Source organism: Chenopodium quinoa, unplaced genomic scaffold, assembly GCF_001683475.1.
Source record: "Chenopodium quinoa cultivar QQ74 unplaced genomic scaffold, ASM168347v1, whole genome shotgun sequence".
Lineage (NCBI taxonomy): Eukaryota > Viridiplantae > Streptophyta > Magnoliopsida > Caryophyllales > Amaranthaceae > Chenopodium > Chenopodium quinoa.
In genome coordinates this window covers 204,072-220,081 of record NW_018745684.1, presented here as the reverse complement: position 1 = coordinate 220,081, position 16,010 = coordinate 204,072, and the positions used below count along the sequence as shown (strand labels likewise).

Sequence of the window (16,010 nt, the reverse complement as noted above, 5' to 3'; positions counted from 1 at the left end):
CCATGTTACCTAAGGTCTTATGTAACACTTTGGGTAGCGTATGGTAACACTTTTAAAAGTGTTACTATAAACCCTCTTATGTTACACTTTTTAATACTATTAGTATCATTTTTAAAGTGTTACTTTTTATTTATGTATCACTTACTCGTTTTTAGTAACATTTTTCAATAATACAGTAACACTTTATCCGACATTATGTATCGCTTTTGCGAACTAATGTAACACTTTGTTGACTATTAGGTAACATTTTTTAATCATCTTTTGACGTATAGTTTCACTATATTCGACATTATGTATCACTTTTTACAAATTAATGTAACACCTTATTAATTAATAGGTAATATTTTTTTATTATATTTTTTTTGTGCCACATATTATTATTATCAAAACCAGCTTAGGGCACCAGTTTTGAACCCGTGCCTTTTTGGGGGTTGCCCATGGCAGAGGTTATGGACACCGGTTCAAAGGTCTTTAAGGGCACCAGTTTTCCCCTTAATCCGATGCCCTTTATGCCTGAAAAAAATCGACAAACAAATTTAGATATTTTTATTAATAAATGCTTGTAGTGTTACAATTTCATCAAAAAAATATAAAAAATAAATAAATTACAATGCTTAAGGCTAGGTAGCAGTAAAGCACAACATAAGTAGCAACAGTGCTGAACTAGGCCATGATCATTCACAGTCTCCTCAGCTCCTTCCTCTGCTGCCTCCCTTTTTGCGAGTACTGACTGTTGGGATGGGAGTCACATCCTCAGTACAAAGTTCGTCAAATAAAATGGAAATGCTAAGCACACTTAAACAAAAAGTTCATTAATTATTCACAACAATCTCAGTTATGAAAATCTACAATTACCCATAGTATAAGAGTTTGTAAGTTCACTATAATCTCAGTTAAAGTTCAGAATGACAACAACAATTAAGAATGAAAATTTTTCACCTTTATAGCTTCCCAAGTTTTGTTAGTAGGTTGGATATAGGGTTGTTGTGTGCTGCAAAAAAAAAAAAAAAAAAAAAAAAAAAAAAGGAAATTAAGTTAGAAGCCCAATTAAAGGATGAAAAAGTATAAAACATAACACCTTGACCAAGTCATTTACTCTTGCTGATATAATGCCAAGTATAAGAGGCAAGATGAATTCGAATATACCCTTTCAAGATTATAATTTCTAAATTGGTCAATGGATAGTCCAGAAACTGATCTAAAAGGAAGAGACTTAGGTTCAAGAACCACGTGACAAGCATTGATTGAGATCATACTTCACGCCACTCTTTCGCGAGCCCCTGCTGTTCGTGTGCTTAATAGCCATTGTTAAAGAGCTCAGATAATCATTTAAGAGAGAAAGTGAGAGATAGAGGTGAGTGGATTGAGAACAATCAAGGGAATATACTGGCGTACATTCTTAGAAGAATATCTCAATAATGGGAGGCTTTTCTAAGCATTGCCACCAATTTAGAAACAATTGAAACCAAGCCAAACTAGAAAATCCCATAAAACTTTAGAGTTCAGGAACCCATATGTTAATGTGAAATAATAGATTCTAAACCTAGCCTCTGAACCAAGCCCGGCCAGACATAACATTGATCCGGCAACCAACATACACCTCACAACCGACATTCAACAACCATTTATCCTAAATCAGTTTCTGTATAGTATCAATACAAGCTTATACATGCATCAATTAAATTACATAAATCATGGCTTCTAAATCATCACATCATTTCGTAGTAGTATTATGATAATATCAAGAATGCATCCACTCAAGTTCCAAATATTCAACATTCTTAAACAATTTCATCTACAACACTCAAAATTCTATAAATTAAAAAAAAAAAAAAAAAAACAATTTCAAGCTTGATTGCGCTACGCAATGTAAAAAATCAGAGCACAAACAACATTTAATAATGAAAATATGCAAACATATTACAAATCAGGTTAATTTCGAAAATGCGAATCACTGAACAATAAATCAAATACTCCGAAAATTATCAAATTTCAAACGCAATTAGAACAGGAGAAGAAATCTAACCGATAAAATTCGAACAGGAGAAGAAATCTAAACGCAATTAGAACAGGAGAAGAAATCTAACCGATAAAATTCGATGGATTTTTGCTAATATTGTGGAAATTGAAGAGTGAGAATGAAAATTAGGATATGTTGAGTGAAATTGAGGAGAGAAGGAGGGATTTCCGGCAGCAGCAGTAGTTGCATCATACGAAGACAGCGTTTTCAATGGCTCGTCGTCTCTTCTTTGCCGCCGAATTGATCTCGTCAGCCGTATTTTTGGTTGTTTTCTTGCGGTTTGATAGTTCGATTGAGTCGAAGCTAGGGTTTGGGTTTGGTTGTTGAGTTCTTGTTAAGAAGCTAGAGTTTGGTGAGGAGTAAGGATCTAAAAATTGGGGTAAAATTTCAGAGAGATTTTGAGCCTCTCCATTGATGAAGAAGATGGAAAGTGTGAATTGCAGAGATGGATGGAGAAAAGAGGGAAAAGTGAAAGAGAGGATCGGAGAGAGAGAGAGAGTTAGGCAATTCAAGGGTCGTTTTTTTTTTTCTTCTTTTTTATTTTTTTGACAAATACATGAAAGTGTTACTCTATGTAAAGTGTTACTTTGAAGTGTTACATACAAGTGCTACCTATTATCTAAGTGTTACAAAAGTGCTACCTAAATATCTATTTATATCTTGACTTATAAAGTGTTACCACAAGGTGTTACATTAGGCCAACTTTGTAGTAGTGAATTTGATGGGTTTGTGACAACTTTTTAGAGGTTTGTCAACAAATCTTTTATTGATAAACAAAGGTTCATGGGAAGAAGTTTGTTTTTACAAACCGGTTTGCAATTGCTTGCAAATGATTTACAAGTTGCCAAGTGTATTAGCTGGACCTACTTGTTGAATTTTCTTTATTTTTTGTTTTGATGAATTTAATGAATTATATGGACAGTGGGTCTCATGCATAGAACATGTTTATCTATTGTTGATAGAGTAATAGGTTTGTTAGGTGAGGAGTTTGTATGATAATGATGTGGCAAGTTAACAAACCCTTTAGAGGTTTGCTCCATTGCTATCGCCTTTATAATCTGTTCGTTCGATAGATAACTAGAAATATTATAATAGAGGGTGTTTGTTTAGAGGGATAGAAGAGGGGGGATGGGATAAAAAAGGAGGGATTTAACAAGTCTTTTGTTTGTTTAGAAGGATGAGGATTAGGAGGGGGGATAGATAGAAGGGGGATAAAAAAAAAGGGAGTTATCCCTCCAAATTAATAACTAAGGGGGGTGGTATAAGGGATGAGGATTAAATTTAACGGGTAAAAGACATTTCTACCTTTAATGAAAGAGAAAGAAGAAGAGAGTGAAGAAAGGATATTAGGGTAATTTTGTATTTTTATTAGTTATTCCAATCTAATCCCAACCCATTCCCAAACAATAGAATACATTATTTTTATCCTTTTCTCATATATTAGTTCCACCTTTTTATCTCACTTAATCCCATCCTATTGTCTTGCAAAGGTAATGCTCCGTAGTTAAACTAGATACAGTACAAAAATAGATGCTCATCCATGTATATAAAAACTGTTGGTCCCAAGGATGTAAAAAGTTAGTCCATACCGCAATTATAATCAATCTTGCGGAGGAAAGGTATTACAACTTTACAAGTACGAGTACTATATTTCCTACATTCTTTATCAAGGAAGAAGGGGAGCATAAACATGTACTGTTATCAAGGAAGAATAAATTCACGCAAAGCAAAGTATGCGCTCGTGCTTCACTGCGTTCGCGATAATTTTATATTCCTCGCAAGTTTCCTAGTCAAAAAGCCTACTCCATCCTTAATCTGCAAATGCCAGTGTCTTGTGCTAGTCTAACCAAGGACTTTCTAGTTCAAAGTTCAAACCCACCGTTGCCTAAACCCTTTAATGGTCTGTCAATTGGTCAAACATCTTTTTTACTTGCAATGTTTCTCCAATCTATACTATTTGCATACTCCACTTTCAACTACATTTCACATTCTATTAATAAAGAACACGGTTATACGAGTCTTTTTAAATCAGTCTCATTATATAGTTTATTACGGAGTTAAATATATTTTTTTTAAGTTTTTACAAATACATAATCAAAGATAATAACAATCGAAATTATGCATCGATAAACATGAAAAACAAAAAAGTTACGAAGTACAAGTAAAGAAAAAAAAATCCTAAGAAGTATATTACTTTGTAAATAATGTATATGAAGTATAAAATTAACTTTGGTCAACATGGCATATATGCATAAATAATGTAAAAATCAAACTATAACACTTAATTTTCTTTTTTATACTCCGTAATCCTTACTTGTTCATTTTAAGCTAAATATAATTGAATTGAAACTAGACTAATGTAGAAAAGTAAATTAAATTGAGTTAAATTGAAAATAATTCTAAATGAACAAGGTCTTCTTACTAGTAATATTTCTAATTTTACGCTTAGTCAAATTTTGTATTCGTAAGTATGACTGTATGACAATTATCATACGATCAGATACAAAACTAGGATCAAAAGAGTACTAAACGAGAATAATCTTTCATCCGTGTAAACTTGAAATAATCTTTCATCCGTGTAAACTTGAACGCAATCGATCCTAGTTTGGCCAAGAGGCCCTATCCAATATTCATGGTAAATGAATTTCAAGTTTCATAAGTCGAAGTATGAGATCATTATTGTACGTAATAGTGTTATCAGTCTAATCATAGACTAACTTCACTGACCTTGACCCGAGATAATCTCTCTATATCCCGATTAACACACGTGGCTTCCTGTTATTGGAGGAGAAAATCTCAAGTGCACTTATAAGCTACATGCGGGACCATGAGAAGTATATACGTAACAATCATCAGACGTCAGAGATCGTCTTGTCAATTCCGATCAAATTATGAACAAACATAAAAACGTATAAAAAATTATTTTACGTGTCGAATTGATAGGATTATGTCTGCTTTTAGTGCTTTGAGATCTGAGCCAATAATAATCAATCACAATAATCGGACGGCTATAAAAAGCCTTATAAGTCGTAATGTACTGATCATCTCCTTTGACTTTCTATTCTTCCCTCCGCACCCCTTTACCATTCTGTACAAATGGCAAAATTCAAAACCTGCAAGACTAAATCAGGTCTACCAGATTTTTTCGGATCGGGCCAAAAAAATAAAAATTAAAAGCTTAAAAATGCATGACCAAGTTCCGTGGAAAACTAAAAAATTTCAGAGATAAATTTCTACCTAAGTCCGCCTAAAATTGAATCCGGGTCTAACATGATCATCATTACTAAGTAAAGCGGATAGAAAAGGATAGAGCAAATGAAGTTGTAAAAGAGAAAACTTATTAAATAAGACAATAGAAATGTAGAATAATCTCAAAAAACACCCCTAAGAAGGTGTTTGGCAAGTGGGAATGGAAATTTGGGAATTCGATGGTAGGAATGAGATTGAGAATTTAAAGCAATTCTCATATTTGGGTAGTCATGAGAATAAGTTGAGAATATACAATAAATTTACTAATATATCCTTATTAATTTTTTTTTTCCTTCTTATCATTAAGGGTAGATTCATCTTTTCATATTTAAAAAAAATTCCCTAACTTAATACCAAATTAGGGAGTTTTTTGTAAGTTGGGATAAAAATTTCAAATCCCACCCAAATTCCCTCTCACCAAACGCCCCCTAAGAAAATACAAGGCAAACAAAAAGAAAAAAGGAAATACAGAGTAGTACTTAAATAATAGGATGCTCAAACGGGCCTGATCCAAGGCCCACTTAGCTCGATGGAAAAACGCACCAACTTTCAACCAATGCTTACTAGGTTTTTTTTGCTTATATTAATATGTCAATGAAACTCTTCATTTGAACTCTGGATTTATGGGAATCCATTTTCAACAAATATCTCTTGCCATATTGGCATTTTCTCAAATCATGATATCTTTCCTTTGGGCTTTGGATATGAATTATTGGTCATATCATGATTATGATCCCCTGTGATTTTTTTTTTTCCCTTACTAATTAAGATAGAAATTATTAGATACCTACTTACCTCCGTAACCTTTTTCTCATTATAAAATTTATACATTTATATTAAGTTATTTACTATGGATTATAAATTATTTCATGCACCTTTTTTTATAAAAATTTTCTTCATATGTTTTTATCCCTAATTATGACAATTATTGCTGGCCTCCATGAATTATTTTTTTTCCACCGTGAATAGTTGATTATGTTATACAAATATTTTTTTTCATGCGCCCAATCACTTTACCTAAGATCGACCAAAATCATTAGTGAATTACTAGCATGATCTTTTTCACTCCCAATGTTATAAATCTTCATGTTCACCACAAATGCATTTATACACTTGTGTTCATGACTTGCATTAATCAAAAGGGTGAGAGTTGTTGAACACACTTACACACAAAAGATACTTCATCAAAACACATAAGCAATAAAACTGAATTTACCTCATTTACATGTAGATCAAACTCATACTCCCTCCATTAGCATGATGCATATATTAACGTTTATTCATAAAACGTAAATCTACTACTGTAATGTTATTCTATATAATATGTCGTGTACTTGTCGTATAACTTTCTTCAAATCCCTATAATTAATATAATAAACACATTACACATTTGGTCACAAGTATTTCTAGATAAACTTTAAATATCGAGAGAATATGAGGATGTTGCACAATTTGCATGATAAATACTGTCGGAAATCGACTGTTTTCTTGTATGATCTTTAGCCACAACTTTAGGCAATCTATATGAAACTTGTGGGCGTGATCGCAATCAAGTCTTCCAATAACTTCTTCGCCTGAAAGTTCAAAATATTAATTAGCTTAGTCTAAAGATCGAAAAATTATTATTAATTAATTATACCGTCTCACAATTAAAGTTCAAAATTATATTAATTAACTAACAATACTAAATATACCGTCTCACAAATCATAGGTTGAATATGATGAGAAATATTTGTAAGCAACTTATTAATTATGACTACACGATGTATAATTATTATTATTATTATGAGAATACAAAAATGTATAATATTTTCCACATATACATATGATGCTTTTGAATCTTCGATTTGAATTCTTCACTACGGCGACTTTACAAAGTCGTCTTCAGGATCGAGAGAAGACATCTCTTATTCATAAAACTTTGGTGTGCTTGGAGGACATGAAGAGGATATCATAGGCCATGTATCAAAAAACAAGGTCATTCATTCGACAAAGTGGGCATGAGTTATGTTTTCTCAGCCACGACTTTACGCATATCGTCACAATACAATTGTATATGAGATTCGATCTCAGGTCTTAGATGTCGCTGAGATCATACCAACTAACTTATTGGCATCTCCTTCATATAATTGTACTAGGACTCAACGAAATGACCGATGTGCAAAACTTTTAAATTTTCTTTCGAGGAGAAGGTCTCTCTATGGAAACTTCACCTCAGCCAGATATACGCCATTCGTCATGCCCATCTCATCCTGCAATTCAAATTATAAAATTAATTACATTGATCTAAAATTTTATTTATAAAAAAAAACAAAACAAAACATTTGAGGGTACTTGTGGAAAAAAATATTAATGCTTATATATCTTACCCCAATACTCAAATATTCAGGTAATTTACCGACTTGATGATAAGTGCATGCTTAAAATTATAAGCATCATACACTTCTTTCGTTTCCTTCTCTTCATTATTGTTGATTATGCTTACTACCTCTGTGATTTTGTGTTTTAATAATAATATGTTTTAGTGGTTTATGCTTATCAACTTATGAACTATTGTGAATGAAACTCTGAATTTGTAGGAAACCATTTTCAACAAATCTCTCTTGCCACACTGGCAGATTCCTCAATCATGATTTGTTTCCTTTGAAATATGAATTATTAGTCATATCATGATTATGATCCTTTATGATTTATTTTCCAATTAAGACAGAAGTTATTAATTACCTCTGTATATAACCTATTAAATATGAATTATTAGTCATATCATGATTATGATCTTTATGATTTTATCCCTAATTAAGATAAAATTATATTATTGGTATCCTCCATGATTTTCCTTTCATTATTTCATGCCTCAATATCTTTGATTTATTACATACAGTGTATCTTCCTGATTCCGTCCTTAATCAAGACAAAATCAAATTATTAGCTATCCATGATATTTTTTCCGTTGTTAATTTTTTAATTACAATTGTAAAGATTATTCATGTTCACCGTACCACTAATGAATATATACACCTAGGTTCATGAATCACGCCTTAAATTAATCATATTCATGAATAATATTTTGAACATATACGTACTTCATATTTTGGCAAAGCTTTTAAACATAAGCGTAAGAATTGTTGAAGATATAGAAGACAATTTATTAAATTAAAACACAAACTTAAAAATTATGAAGATGTTACACAATTTGCGCGATGCAACCATAGAAAAGTAAAACTATGTCTCTGTTGATTTTAATACTAGTATTATCATAGAAAGCTCTAGAATTTATGTTAATGTTGCTACATTTCATCTATAATATTGTTTTACAACCAAGATAAATTACATAACTTAAAATCTAATTGTGAGACAAAAAAGAAGAAGCAATATCGAATGTTGGCCATGTATCATAGAACAAGGCCATTCATTCGACAGAGTGGGCATGAGTTATGCTTTCTCAGCCAAGACTTTATGCAATCTATATGAAACTTGTGGGCGTGGTTGCAATCAAGTCTGCCGATAACTTCATCTTTGTATTCCTCCTGAAAGTTCAAAATATTAATTAGCTTAGTCTAGAAATTGAAAAGTTAACATTATATCAATATTTACTAATAAAAAAAATCATCTAATCACAAATCTTAGGTCGGATATGATGAGAAATAATCGTACGTAACTTATTATATATAACTACACAACGTATAATGTATGTGTACTACTCCCTCAGTTTCATTTTAATCATCACTATTATTTTGAGGAAAAACACTAATAAATTTTGGATCGTCGTTGCCATCCTTACGTGCATTTGTGCTTTCAATTTCATTCTTGGGTAAACATCATTTTGGTCAAGTTAAATTATAAGAAAAGATTAATAAAAAGAGAAGAAGGTTAAAAAATAAATACACGTACCCAGCAAATGGGGCAACTACTATCTGTAGTTGTAGTATTAGGCTTGTACTTCTCAGTTTTCATAGCATTCACAATTTGCTCTTCTGTAAGTCCCGGCGCAACAGCCCCGTCTTCCTCTTCCCCTAAGATATCCTGTATTTTGTATCGTAAGATTTTTAACAAATCAAAATCCTTTGTCCCATTTTTTGTGTAGCATACATATCACATGGTTTCGATATTATTGCTACTTAAATATCAAAACAATAAATAACTAAGGAGGACAATTAATGAACAATATGTAAGGTTTGCAATAGCATAGACTAATTTTTGTTAATTACATCTATGTCGTCATCAGTATCAGTGTCAAAGGTTTCATCTGAATCTCAGTCATCTTCATCTTCCTCATCATCACCATCCTCAGCGTCATCATTCTGGTTGTTAGAAAGAAAGGGATCAATATACTTCAACAAATATGAGTAATATGGATGATTAAAATAAACAAACATATATATATATATATATATATATATATATATATATATATATATATATATATATATATATATATATATATATATATTATATAACAATACAATTTCATGAAGTAACAGAATACGAATTAAAACAGACAATTAAGCTTTATAATTGCTATATGATCGAGGTTAATGTAAGTAAATGTGATTAATTTTATTGTTGTAACTTGTCTAACCTCAGCTTGCGAAGGGGCCATTATCGTAGGAGACGTATAATAAGCCCTTTCAGCATACTGCCGGGATTTCATATTCATATACGTTGTGAAATCCGTAGCCTGTAGAACAATGATATAAAATGGTGAGCGATATGATGTAGATGCATCAGATATCATTCATGAAAAGAAAAAGAAAAAAAAAACACTAAAGGTCATGAGTTTCAGCATTGTATACTGTCTTGCAACAATCTAAGAAAGAATAATGATGCTTGTACTAATAATTTCCGAAGATAAAAAACCTGAGGTGTTGGAGGAACGCTAAATGCGGATGGTTGAGGTTCAGGGTTCATGACAGGAACAAGCTGAACCGGGGTGGCCGGAATGATCCTTCCTCCAAACTCAATCGCTGCCACTGGAGGTGGGTTTTCCACAGCAGATGACGTAGCATTTCCAGCAGAAGAGGAAGAATCAGCACCAGCCGTAGTTCGTTCAAGCTCCGATAGATAGTTACTAGTCGGAATTACATCCTGTAAAAAATGTTGACAACAAAAAAAAAACTTAAAAACAAGAGTAATTGCAAAGGACTGAATGATTAGGATATATGTTACTCAAACTCATGTACTCAAGTTAGTAACGAGTATGTGTTTTAAGTAACATAGTCCAGAACCATTCTAAAATGTGATAGATCAATAATTCTTAATTACATTTGCTTGATTTGAAGGTTGAAACCTTTCACCATCACGATTTTCTAAACATATTTTTTTCGAATGCCTTTCCTCATTTTCTGAAGTTAGTATGTTGGTTAATGATCCTTCAATTTCAGCAGGCTGGTTTGAACTACTCGATCCTAGAGCAGGTCTAACGCTGCTAAAATTACCGGTGTTCCGCCATGAAGGAGGAATGTTTGAGTAAGCGCCTAATGTGCTGTAATATGGTAAAGGTGGTAGTCGTATGGGCACGAAAGAATCATAAATTTGAGATCCTGAAGACGATCCTGTAGGAATTTCAGTAGCATTCGGAACATTGTTATTGTTATTAGTGATAAACGAAGTCTTGTCCATTGAATCAGCATTTCTCTTTGCACCCTCCATTTGATAGATTCCGATACAAATCTGATAGAACATGATTCAATTGAAAAGAGTTTCAAATATTTGATTATGTTATTAGTGACAACATGAAAGAAAGCATTGTTAAGGAGTACATAATCTTTCTAAGATATATAGAGTACATAGAATAAAATAAATAAAAATATATACTACAGACATAAATCAAAACATTATTAGATGTAAAAATTTACCTAAATTTTTCTCTAGCTTTAATTTATATACATTAAATTTACATCTAAGTGTAAATTTGGAGACTTTGTCACGTACTCTTATATTTTCAACAATTCAAAGTAGCAATCATAGCATATATATTAGAGGTGATCATTGGGCAGGCCAGGCCGAGGCCAAAAAAATCAGCCCACTTCTCGGTCCGTGCCGGGTCATGCCAAGCTTTGGGCCGGAATTTTTGTGCCCAGACCCGCCCAAAAGGCCGGGCCAGGCCGGCTTTTTGGGCCATTTTTGAGCCGGGCCAATAAAAAAAACAATTAAAAATCCTTATAACCGCATTTTCAAACACACCAAAAAAAAAAATTTCGACCGAAAAAACATACCAAAACCCGCCCAAAATCCAGCAGGCCAGGCTAACTTTGATCAGGTCTAATATATATACCTTACTAATAGAAATTATTCATACTTTAATAGAGATAGTGTAATTCATAAGTAAACCTACATTATTTAGCAATAAATCAAAATATATGCATCAAGCGTGCATATTTAATAGGCGAGTGAAATACAATTATTAACATTCAACGAATTATAATTATTCATAGGTAGTACATGGATCAGAGTAGATTTGTACCTTTACCGGCACGCAAATAGCGAATCCTAGATTGTTGTAAAATCTGAGTATAAATTGCCAATACAAATGAAATCAAATAATGTGCATGAAACAAATGCACGTAACCTATTCGCTTGCATGCAAATCTTAAATCAAAGATGAATCAACTCACTCTTGTAATAGTTAATAACATTTAATTATAAGATCAGAAAACAATCAAATTGCTTAGTTTGGGGAAACAATAAATATGCGAGTTCGATCTACAAATATAAGGTACCCAAACTTAATTATATAAGTCAACTAATGTAGAATGCAATATATGTATTCTATGTACACAATAATACTATAATTAACATATTTACATTAAATTGGAATTTAACATTAATTTATTTGAATCCACTTGAAAAGATTTTTTTGTTTGACAATGACAACACCACATGTGTCGTTGTTACAAATTTATAGTCATGGCACTTCACATCTATCCATTGGTAAATTTTAAAGGTAGTTCATCAAAAATACTATTCCGCCATGACTAGATAAGACAAGGTGTTATCCATAAAATTCTCTTTTTTCAAACTTATTGAAAAACAAATAAAAGTAGGAAAAAGAATGTTATGGTTGTTTTTGAATAAACGGATTTGATAGACAACAAAAAGAAGCATGACTTCATGATAAAATCGTGTTATCCAACAGACAATACCTGCCTTTTAACACATCTAGACCAAAAATACTCTCAAGGCAAAAACAACCTTCATCAAGAACTATTAAATGCATGGCATGTCACCATTTTGTTTTGAGCTTAAACCATAACAACAAAATCCTTATGAAGGTAGTTTAAATTAATGCACGAAACAATTTAACAAAAACCAAATTGAAGAAAACAACAAGCAAAAGTATTTTGAGAAAGACTAATCTAAAAGAACAAAATTAAAAAAGCTGCTAAAGAGCAAGAAGAAATTTGAGTTACCCTATCTCACTTTTGCTGTAGCTAATAGCAGTGCCTCAATGTGGAGAAAAATGAGTGAATTTATAGCTGAAGAGCAACCTATAATTTGTAAGAATACACATTTCCATTTAACATAAAAAAGAATAAATAATTCATATTGTTTTATACCATTTTCAGAGGATTCTCTTGGGTATGAAATAGGGGTTACTTGTTAGTGTTACTGGGGTTCTTTGGTCAGTGTCATTGGGGTTATTATGTTATTGTTACAGGGGTTACTTTGTCAGTGTTATAGAAAGCTTTATAGGGGTTACTTGGTCAATATTATTACAAGACGGGCTGTTAAATTTGATAGCTAGAGTATCAAATACTAATCTTTATCCAATAATGTAGACCGACCTTTTAGTATGCTTTATCTTGGTCTTAATCTCCTACTTTGTAACTATGATGAAAGTCATGAGACTGAGACTTTAGAATGAAAATGAAATATATGACCTCATAATTAAAATCTGCCAAAAAAATGACCTAATAAGTGTTTTCTTAATAAAGTATTATTCCGTACATACCGATCATTTGTTCTTTCTATACTTGTGTACTGCCTTTATTTTCCAATTAAATTTCTCTGTAAGCTATGCTAATGACTTTTAGACAAAACGAATAATATTGATAATTAATCACCTCACATGAATAATGTCCGGTCCGGCCCCATTTCTCTCCCGTTCTCTAAGAATGTTGTGTATATTCTAGGAATTAGAAATGTTTGAAGTAGTATTGTGGTTGATTTATAGTATGTTTGGATAAATAAAGGGGAAGAAAAAGAAGGGGAGGGAGGAGAAGAAGAGGGGAGGGAAAGGGAGGGGAGAGAAGAATGGTGAGTTTTCTTTTCAAATCTCTCCATTGTTGGAGGAATCAATTTTCTACAATTTAATCCCTCCATTTCTCTTCCCTTCAATTTCCTTCCTTCCTCATTTGTTATCCAAATGAAAGATACCTCATCTCTCCATATTCCTTCCCTTACCTTCACTCTATTTCCTTCGATCCAAACACACCGTAAGTTAATAGTTACAAGTACTATAATGCGTACTTGGTATGTTCTAAATTTCAAATGGATGTTCCTTGCAATAGGGTCTTATTTTACATAAGTAAGACTACTTGGTATGTATCGTCATATATATATATATATATATATATATATATATATATATATATATATATATATATATATATATATATATATATATATATATATATATATATATATATATATATATATATACTCTCCTGATTCAAATTCATCTTGTATTAGGGTTATATCTTATATATATGTACGTGAATGTGTTGTCAACTTGTCATATGTGCACATACATGAATAATCTTTACTAATGCGACTCCTTTGTTATCTAGATAAAATTGAGTGTATAATAAATTATGTAATCTAATGCAAAGTATATGTTTAATTGCTGGATTCACCAATGTCACGAGCTATGACTGCGCAATTAAATGTGATTGTTATAATTGTAACTAATTCCAATAGTTTACATTATATTTTGGTTGTACGTACTTACTTGTGGTGGGTGTTTTGCACGTGCAGGAGTTATCTCTAGTCGTGAAATGTGTGTGAAGCCTACTCTAGAAATGTCTGGGTGTATAAAATTTTCAATTGTTGCTAGGCCAGTGCTTACGGTGCGTTTTATATATAATTCAAATAAATCTGAACTTAGTTATAAAGTAAGCTCATTAACACTTATCAAAAACTTATTTAATTAAACTTATATATTTTTTTCTTAAGCTTAACTTATATATGATTTTTTTTCTCGACTTATCTTACCTGAATTCATCTTTGATAAGTAATAAATTACAATCTAAATTGAACAAAGAATTGATAGTATAACTCCTTTTTTTTTTTACTTAAGCTTGCAACACTTTGACTTTTACATTATTCATATAAGTACTTTGACCACCTTTGATAATTAAGAAAAAAAAAATATAGTCACATAGGATCGGATTTTATTACATTTGTTTTTATACTTTATGAATATCAAATTTTTTAAAATTATTTTTATATATTTATTATAAAAGATATTAGTGATTGAAATAATTTAGCACATTGACAAGTGTGAAAAGAGAAATGTTGCAAATAAATTAAAATAGAAAAAGTGTAACAGCTAAAAGTAGAAGATACGGCGTGATAAACCCAACAAAAATACTAAATTGAGAGAGAGATACTCCTTTTCTCTTCACCAATTTCTCCCTAACTTAAGATCTTGGATATAGTTACTGATCAAAACTTATGATAATTTATATTTATAAAGATTAAATTTGATTTTATAAAAATTTATTATAAAGCTGTTGACTAAGACTAATTTATAATGAATAATGTAGTTTGAAGAGGAGAATACTTAAAACAATGATTAAGTCAAACTTTTTTTTATAGGTAAGGTAAAGGGTTTTACCAAGCCAAAACCCTTTATGGGCCAACCCCACATGAGTAAGAAGACTAGAATATTAGGGAGTTGGGGGGGGGGGGACAGAGGAGAATTGACGGATAAGAAAATTTCAATCACAAAATGTCTCTAGTAGGGATTTGATCCCACAATCTATAAAGTTTTCACTAAACCTATTTGTTTCGGGGTTTTCTGATGTCCTGCGGGAGAGTTATAATTCCGAGACTGGAACCGGACGCCTGTACCTGCAAAATAAACGGATGCTCCGGATGATTGGAGATCCGCCTCCGACGGTCAAGTTAGTACTTGATTAAGGAGTAATTAATGCGGAAATTAAAGTGATCGGGTCTCTCTAGGTGAGAGAGTTTAATGTGTGTAATCTGCGTTTTTTTTGCGTCCCCCCCTTAATGAGGATTAAGGGAGGTATTTATAACCTCGGGAAACGTGCCAATCTAGGTTTAGGTTAACCTTGGGCTGATTGGGCTTCCCTCGGAAGTTGGGCCTAGGTGACCGGTTATCCCAGGTGTCATGGGAAGGACACGTGTCGTGTCGTAATTGGTCCATAGTGGACGGATCATTACTTGACACGTGGCAGGCTCTTATTGGCCCATGTGACGGACACATGGCGGAACCTGATTGGTCCACTTGTCAGATGGTGATTGGTGGGGAAAAATCCCCTAATCATTTGCCCCTCACAGGTGGCACGTGACTGGTCACGTGTTACCTGTGACAGGTATCGCCCCGTAACAGGCGACGGCCTGCTACAGGTGTCACTCGGCGAGAGGCCGAGAGATTCTCCCGCCAAAATTTTGAATTCTGGAAGTGACCCTTCGCCTTCTCACTTCGCCTATATAAAGGAGTGTTGACTTCGGTCATTTTCACACTTGAAAACTTTGTGAGAGAACATTCGGA

The 16,010-nt window shown here is 32.4% G+C and overlaps 1 long non-coding RNA gene across 1 annotated transcript; it reads right to left on the bottom strand.

The window, feature by feature from the left end:
* Positions 1 to 285: 285 nt before the first annotated feature.
* On the bottom strand, positions 286 to 3,418 carry LOC110717867. Its single transcript, XR_002510814.1, has 2 exons — positions 2,088 to 3,418; positions 286 to 991 (listed from the first exon to the last, which is right to left on the bottom strand). It is a non-coding gene; the product is annotated as an uncharacterized LOC110717867 (long non-coding RNA).
* Positions 3,419 to 16,010: the final 12,592 nt, after the last annotated feature.